The sequence below is a fragment of the Tribolium castaneum genome, chromosome 4 (genome assembly GCF_031307605.1).
Source record: "Tribolium castaneum strain GA2 chromosome 4, icTriCast1.1, whole genome shotgun sequence".
Lineage (NCBI taxonomy): Eukaryota > Metazoa > Arthropoda > Insecta > Coleoptera > Tenebrionidae > Tribolium > Tribolium castaneum.
Window position 1 is genome coordinate 20,786,798 of NC_087397.1, and position 7,765 is coordinate 20,794,562.

Genomic DNA, 7,765 nt, shown 5'->3' on the forward strand with positions numbered 1-7,765 from the left:
AAAGCTGATCGAATCGCAGCAATCACCTCCTTATCGCATGTGTTTGCGTCGATGTCTTTGACAAGCACCAGTCTCTCTCCGGCTAACCGTGTGGTGACTGTCGCCCCACCGACAGAAGAACATCTCCCCTCTTGGTCGCTGTGGCCGCCTTTAGCTCTACCCCAACGTCCTGATTTTTCAGTGTTTCCTTTACTGTTTTGAACAGCTCCGGAAACTCTTGGTTCTTGTTGCTCACCAGTATTGTACTGGTGGCATCCGCCTTCCTCACCTTACCTTTTCTAGATAAGGCCATTGGCCTTGTAGCCGACCTTTTAACGGCTGTCCTTGTCGTAGCCACCTGGCTAACTGGTTTCGGTGCAAGTGGTATGCACAATGTTACCGTCACCTGCGTTCTGCCGAACACGATGTCCAGTAGCTTCCTAAAGCACATCGGTTCCGCCTTGGTCAGAAGCATGACCTCAAGCCTTGTCCGCTTAAGGTTTTGGACCGCTTCTTTCAGCTCTTCAAGGGCGAAGTACCAAGTTTCCAAGGTCTCGCCCTTTTCCTCTGCCTTGGTGAGGAGAACGTACCGCGCACAATCCCCCCCACCATCTGCCTGTTTGTTGTACGTTCCCGTAGAAACCGCAGCGTACGATACACCTTTTACCTCGAGGTACTTTACCATTTCGGGGTGTCCTGCTGCCAGTAGTGTTGCCACCGGCTGCTCCTTTGATGGTTGGGGACCCAGAACCACGACTGCATCTCCGCCTCTCGGTGTTGCCAGGAGATTGTATGTTTCCATACCCACCCTGAAGCTTCCCATCGGCCACCTTTTTCGATGAGGCTTTTTGCATCTTCGTAGGTCTCGACTCAGCCTCGGCTCTCGACCAGCTTCACCCACTCTTCTGGAGAAGCCGTTTGCACGAGCGCATTCAGAACCCTCTTTGGCGGAACTGTGGTAGTGTGGAACTGTGGAACCTGTGGTAGTTGCGCTGCCATTTCTTTGAGATTTTGCAGGCTTTTTTCCATATTGGCTAAAGCATGCACTCTCTTTGCTCCGAGAGCTTCCTCTGTTTTTTCGGGGTCGTCCTTCTTAAAGCTCAAGGTCAGCTGGACGGGCTCCTGTTCGACTTCCAAGTCCATGTCGGTTTTTTTTGTTTTGTTCGTTCTCCATGATGAATCCCACGAGAATGGGCGATAAGGTGGGGTCCATCCCAGGGGAGCGCCCGCTTCTAGGACAAGGCGTTTTCTTGTACTATGGGGACGCACCATCCCCCATAGTCGTTTCACCTGGTTTGACTGGGCACCTCCCAGCCATGGCTGTTGCATCCAACAGTTACAACCCGCTTGGTCGGAAAACTGCAAAAGCCGCCAGCGAGTTAAGGATTTTTATAGAGGTTTTCGTAGGCCGGCCGGTTAAGGCAAGCCTCCCGATCCCATCAGCCGAGACGTTCCCTACACCACGCCTTGTACAGAGTCGTTGAATCGGCTTTTGAGTTTATAAATTTTATATTACTATTTTTGTTGTTTCACTTTATATTTAAATGAAAAACACACTTCTTAATTATTTAATTAATCAATCAATCAGTTAAGGGAAACTTACAGCGGCCCTAGTCCCAGCGGTCATTAAAAAGTAATTAAGAATAATTACCTCATTAGCACTAATTAACTACTATTGTACCGCCTATTCTACTCACGAACAATTCTTTAAAAAATCGTAACCCAAGAGTCCATTAAACGGAATACCACTTGGTTCTTTCAAGATATGAAATTTTATTGGAATTTTTTTATTGTGTATTTCCAATTTTTATTCGATGCTTCCGACGCTTTCTGTGATTGCGTTGGCTACAAGGAGACAAGTCGAATTGGTTCCCAAATTCGGTAATCCTCTCTAATTATGGTCCAATTGGTTCCCATCGGTCAGGTAGGTCAGATAAACGGATTAAAGTATTATGATAACAGGAATGGCATTTTAAGTGTATGAATAAATTCACTAGTTCAAAAACAAAATATTGAGGTAAAATCCATAGTCGAATCTCCTCTTAGTTGAAATATGTTAAAATTATTTTTGTAATTTGTCTCCATTTTGATGCTTTAATAGGTTAAGGGTGCACAGAATTTAAAATTGACGGATAATTTAGAGCAAACGATGTAAAACTGAACAAGAACTAGAACTCTAGAGTCAGAACCACCTTTCTTGTTTGATACTTGACACAAGTTTTCTCAAACATTTTTCTCGGAGCACATAGAACCCTATCTGTGAGAATTCAATCTGTAATTCCTAACGAAGAAAGGAGAAAAAGGAAATGCAATGACAAAGGCAAATTAGTAAACTGAGAACGGTCAGAGCTTATTTGCAGAATATTTTACGAAATTTACAGAGAGCGGGCTTAAAAAATAACATTCTCCTTTTTTTAAATAACCAATTAATCACGAATAAATGAGAGTTATTGTTGGATATCCTACCAAGAAAATAATTATTTAAACATTTCCACCAGCTTTAAATCTAAAATAAAAACATATCCGTGACTTAATCCTTTCTCTCTACCTGCTCATGCGGGAGCCAATTCGACCCTCTCCCGGGATCCAATTCGACCATCACTTTTTACAGAATTATACTTATAAAGATTAACGGGAACCAATTCGACTACGACCGCTACAAGTCTAGACATTCGAACTTTATGATTGGCATTATAAGTTAAGCCTTCATTTTTTTTTAATTTTTGTTATTCTTATTAAGGAGACACTTGCGCCTGTGTCTAATAAGAATTTAAAATTTTGATTGCGATATCATGACAACATACGAGATGTCGGTATCACTAGCTAAATAAATTCGTATAATATTATTAACATCGACGATTGGATTTCTTAGGAGATCATTTCAATAATTATTCCCGAGGAATGAATTTCGGAATTTTGAATTAGTAGCATAACAATTTTTTACGTAGGAATTGCGAATTTCCGAACTAACATTCTCGCGGAATGTGTTACGGAGGTTTGATACGTCTCTGTAACTTACAAATTGTCGACTTATTGGACGCTTACAGCCGACATTTAGGAGTTTAAATGCACATTGCTTATGTCATTGTGATTTGATGCTCTTCTGTTGTTTTCATTGGAGTTCTGATTTTGTTTGCGATTATTGTATTCGCGTTTACGACATTCGTTTATTAGATGACCTTGTTTTTTGCAGTAATTGCAAAATTTGTTCTGAGGAATTGGGCCTTTTTGTCCGTAAGATTTTGAAATTCGACCGTCGTGAATCTTTTTTGGATCCGGATATTTATTCCGGGTGAAGTTATTTTCTTTGAGTTTATAACAATCGCGGTATGTGTGACCGGGTTTTTTGCAGTTCGAACACTTTATGGAGTTTTGATTGCGATAATTACTTTTTCTTTCCACGAAAATTCGTTCTTCGTTCAGCGCGAAATCTAAAGCGTCTGAAAGATTTTCCGGGCTTCGTAATCTTAAAATATGCTAAATTTCTTCCTTTGTATGGAGAACAAATGTATTTAAGGCGATATCTGTAATCATTTCTGAGCGATACCTGCGTTCAGCAGATCTCATTCCCGAAAATGTATTTAGAATACGCGTAAGCAAAGATTGGACCCGATTGTAGAATTGCACAACTTTTTCGTCGCGATTTTGGCGGAGTGTGTTTAATTCCTCCATGTGTTGGGATTCGGTTTTCTTTTCCGAAAATAATTGTTGAAGAATTTGTTTTAATTCCGACCAAGAACTGACAGTTTTGTCTTGAATTTGAGCGCTTGCATGACCCGTTATATTGGAAAGAATAAATCCTAAAAGTGGTTCTTTTTGCCGATGTGTAGCGAACCTGTGGGCTGTATCGCATATTTTTTTAAAACTCTTGTAAATCTGAACGTTTTCTGTCAAACGACCGGGTTATCATTCTAAACAATGTGTTGGTATTGATTATTTCAATTTCAGGGGTAGTACTGCTGTTGTCAAAGTCGTTATCATCGTCATCCGGATAGTAATGATTTTCGATTAGAATTGTTTTCGAGAGAATTTTTGACGTTATCAAAATTAAATGGTTGTTGGGTATTAGTGCTTTGAAAATCTGTTTTTAATTCTGCTAATTAATTTTAATTTTAATTTAATTTAATTTTTAATTTAATTCTAATTTGTCGGTGCTCATTTTGTTAGTTTGAATATTGTAGTAATCAAGATTGGCTAATGAATGGTTTTTTGAGTGTAGGGTCTAGAGAGTGATTGTTACTTGAGTATTACTAAGTCACAAAAAGTCGTATTTACGTTTACCGTAGAGGGGACCAGGACTTGATCCTGTGTAGATGCCTCAGCCACTGGTCAACACTGTTATGACTTATCAGGATGTTGGAGGGAAGGGGTTCGTGGAGTGTTTTCTGGCGATCGCCGACCAGTCTTCGACTGCCAATTTGTCGTAGCACCACTTGCACTCACTTGCACAAAGAATTAAAATCCACCGAATTTTCGTTGAAGAATTCCACTTCTGACACCAAATTAATGTTATGTTTTTTTGGTTAATAAAACATTCAGGAACTTCTGACACCACGTTATTAAAAAGAATAGACCTTTCGTACAAGCACAATTCACCGACTCTGACCCTTATTAAGGAACGTGAAGAACTTGCAGAGTTTTTAGAACTCTTCGAACTGTTAAAACTAATAAAACTGTTGGAACTAATGGTAAAAAGGAACTTTTATAATATTGCCTCATGAGTTAAACTGGAACATCCCTCTTTTGTGTTTCAGATATTTCATTGGTTTTTGACTATGTTGTGATTGGTTGGGTTTTACCCTTAGATTTACGAATTACCATATGGTACCAAATGTAACCGTATGTTCTAAGTTATACAAAATAGGGATGTTATTCCTAAACAAAAAGATTTTTAAATATTATCTCTAAGACTTAAAACAATATAGGAGATGAGGACAGTTGCTTGCAACGTTTACGAAGCGGGTGGCTTTTCGTACGTATAAATAAATATTCGATCGCACGCACAGTTGTGGTACATAACAAGCTTATGCCAGTGTTGTCATCAGGTCACTATGATTACGAAAAAGTTGTTAAATCTTACGAAACCGTGCCGTAAATCTATTAATACAAGATAAGATAGAACTGCAGAACGTGCTAATGATCCAAATGATCACATTTATAACCATTATTCATTAAATAATTATTCATTAACACTTGTTGCGGTTAATCCATTTTTTTTAAATTAGTAATTATACTTAACTTCTAAATAGCATTTACTTTTGGGTGGAATTAGTTACATACGAGTAAAGAATAAAGAAGGAGCGAGTAATTCTACGAGTACGTAATTGCTTTACAACTCGAGTTCCGTACTATACTTTACCACCATAGTTGAAAATAGTTTTTTTATTCTGCGAAACTGTCAATTTTTTTCTCTTTGTGAGGACGTTTTGACAACTCTTTCGAATGTAACCTAAAAATTAGGGTAACATAGCTGATCGTAAAATCGGTAAAGCTACGAGGGCAAGATGAAAAATTCTTAGCCTAATATTGGATGCCTTCGTTTTTTGATTCAAATATGCATTTATTTTTTGAATAATCTCTATTTAGTTCAACGGACTTGGTGCATTGTGTTTCTAATTTTTAATCCCATCCCTCAAGTGGCTTTCTAGTAAGTCTGCAAAATACTTGTTTACAGTCACAATCACCTCCTCATTCGAGTGATAATTTTTCCTAACCACATTTTTTTAATTTGTGGTTGTTGGAAGCCTGGGGAAGTCAGCTTAGGCGAATATGAAGATAGTTCTAATAATTAATGTTTTAAATCCCTCAATGTTTCCATTACCACAGCGCCATTGTGGGCGGGTGTATTGGACCCATGCGGCACTCTTTTGCAATTTTACAGTTTTTTTTTGTATTTAATTTTTGGTGCAAAATAGACTACACTCTTTTCTCAGATATTCCTATGACCTTATTTATCTAATCAGTTTCATTCGTCGATAATCCAATACCAATTGTGCATTTTTTTAAGGTTTCCATACGTGGTTACTGTTTTTAGTCGTTCTTCACAAAACTCATCATTGAGAGATGTGCCACCACGTTCGAATTCAGCTTGCCATTTTTTACATTAGAATATAAAGAGGCTGACTCTATAGAAACTTTCACCAACTTTCGATAAATGTCTGTTGGCAATAAGCCCCCCAAAACAAGGAATTTACTGACGGCGGAATTCCCCATTTTATCCGTTGTTCGAAACAGACATGCACTTTTACTTTAAAAAATGCTCAGAAAAAAAAACTATTTGTCAGATTAAGACGAATCTTGAGGAATTCTATTATGACGCATGATGACTTGTTACTGCATAAAAATTTTCTTGACAATATTAAGTCTATGGTTGGTCAAGAATTTCTCACCTTGCCCTCGTATACTACAAGTATTTAAATATAAATCATTTTCTTGAATTTGAATTCATTAGTAAGCTGCCATAGGAAGTACAATAATTATTATATTCCATACAGTACTACTCCATGACAACTCAACAGTGAATTCGGAAACGTCTACATTAGACGATTTGAACAATTCTTTCTGAAGTAGGTTTTATATCAGAAAAACAATATCATTGTTATGTAAAGAATTCCTGTCGTACATTGACCGAACTTAAGTTTCATTATTCAATACTTGGTTCTATTGATTTAAAAAAAAAACTCTCAAATCGTTGTCGTCTTTTCAAGGAAAGCTGATCAAAGTTGTGTCGAGCAATCGAGCGTAAGACCAAGTCTGAGACTCTTCATTTGTTAAATTATAAAATGAAGAATATCGCAGACTATCATCACTCATCCGATAGTTTTGGTTGATATTAATTGTAGATTTAAGAAACAACTTCAGGGTCTACCTTGCCCAGTGATAGTTAAATAAATATCAACAAAAGCAAAAGGTGGACCTGGAAGCAATTTCGGAAAAGAAATGTATCTCGAGGCATAATTTTAAATTCCGAGAGGAACTATTGTAGATAAATTAGCTTGAGAACCAAGACCTAAACTTAATTAAATTTAACATAAAATTGACATTGAAGGCTGTAAGATTCATTAATAAGTTGCCATAGAAAGTACTATAATTACTATGATCTATACAGTACCATCCATGCCAACTCACTATTGAACTTGATGAAGTTTACGTTCGATAACTTGAGCACCGAACATTAACAATGATATAAAAATGAAATCCATTTCTCGGAGTAAAGTTTTTTCATTCAAAATCTGGTAGTATTAACTTTGATTGAAATAAAAGCACCTGAATCGTTGCCTTTATGTAACGGATGCAACGACAAATGCGCTTTATTTTCAAGGAAAGTTGGTCGAAGTTGTTGTGAGGGTGGTCGAGCAGTGGTGGGTAGTATTGAAACACGGTTGATAATACGGTTAATATATTAATAAGACGAGCAGAAAAGAATAGGAAACAATAACCGAGAGTTGCGAGTCTACATGTCGGCGACTACACTTCAACACTTACTTACTCTCTAGGATCTTACATCTCAAGTTGAACATGCGTATTAACAATAAGTACTCGTAGGGCACAAATTCGCGCCTGAATACAATGTAATTCCCAACACTCCCCCGTATTCTGCCGGAATTTGTTACAATTTTTTTTAAACAACTTACATTAATTAGAGTACATCAGAACAAAATACAAGAAACAAAAAAAAATACACAGTGGGACTAATGAACAACATTTCCAAATTCAAAACAAAAACATTAAATTTCGCATAACATAATGCTTTAGTAAACACATCGGCGACTTGTTCAGTCGATGG

General features: G+C 37.6%; 3 non-coding genes across 3 annotated transcripts; all 3 read right to left on the reverse strand.

Moving 5' to 3' along the window:
• Positions 1–6,414: 6,414 nt before the first annotated feature.
• Mir11617b (microRNA mir-11617b) lies at positions 6,415–6,509 on the reverse strand. The gene is given in 1 exon segment (NR_161801.1): positions 6,415–6,509. It is a non-coding gene; the product is annotated as a microRNA mir-11617b (primary transcript).
• Positions 6,510–6,701: 192 nt separating this feature from the next.
• Positions 6,702–6,801, reverse strand: Mir11619c (microRNA mir-11619c). Its single transcript, NR_161863.1, has one exon. It is a non-coding gene; the product is annotated as a microRNA mir-11619c (primary transcript).
• Positions 6,802–7,044: 243 nt separating this feature from the next.
• Mir11617e (microRNA mir-11617e) lies at positions 7,045–7,104 on the reverse strand. Its single transcript, NR_161888.1, has one exon. It is a non-coding gene; the product is annotated as a microRNA mir-11617e (primary transcript).
• Between the last annotated feature and the right edge of the window lie 661 nt (positions 7,105–7,765).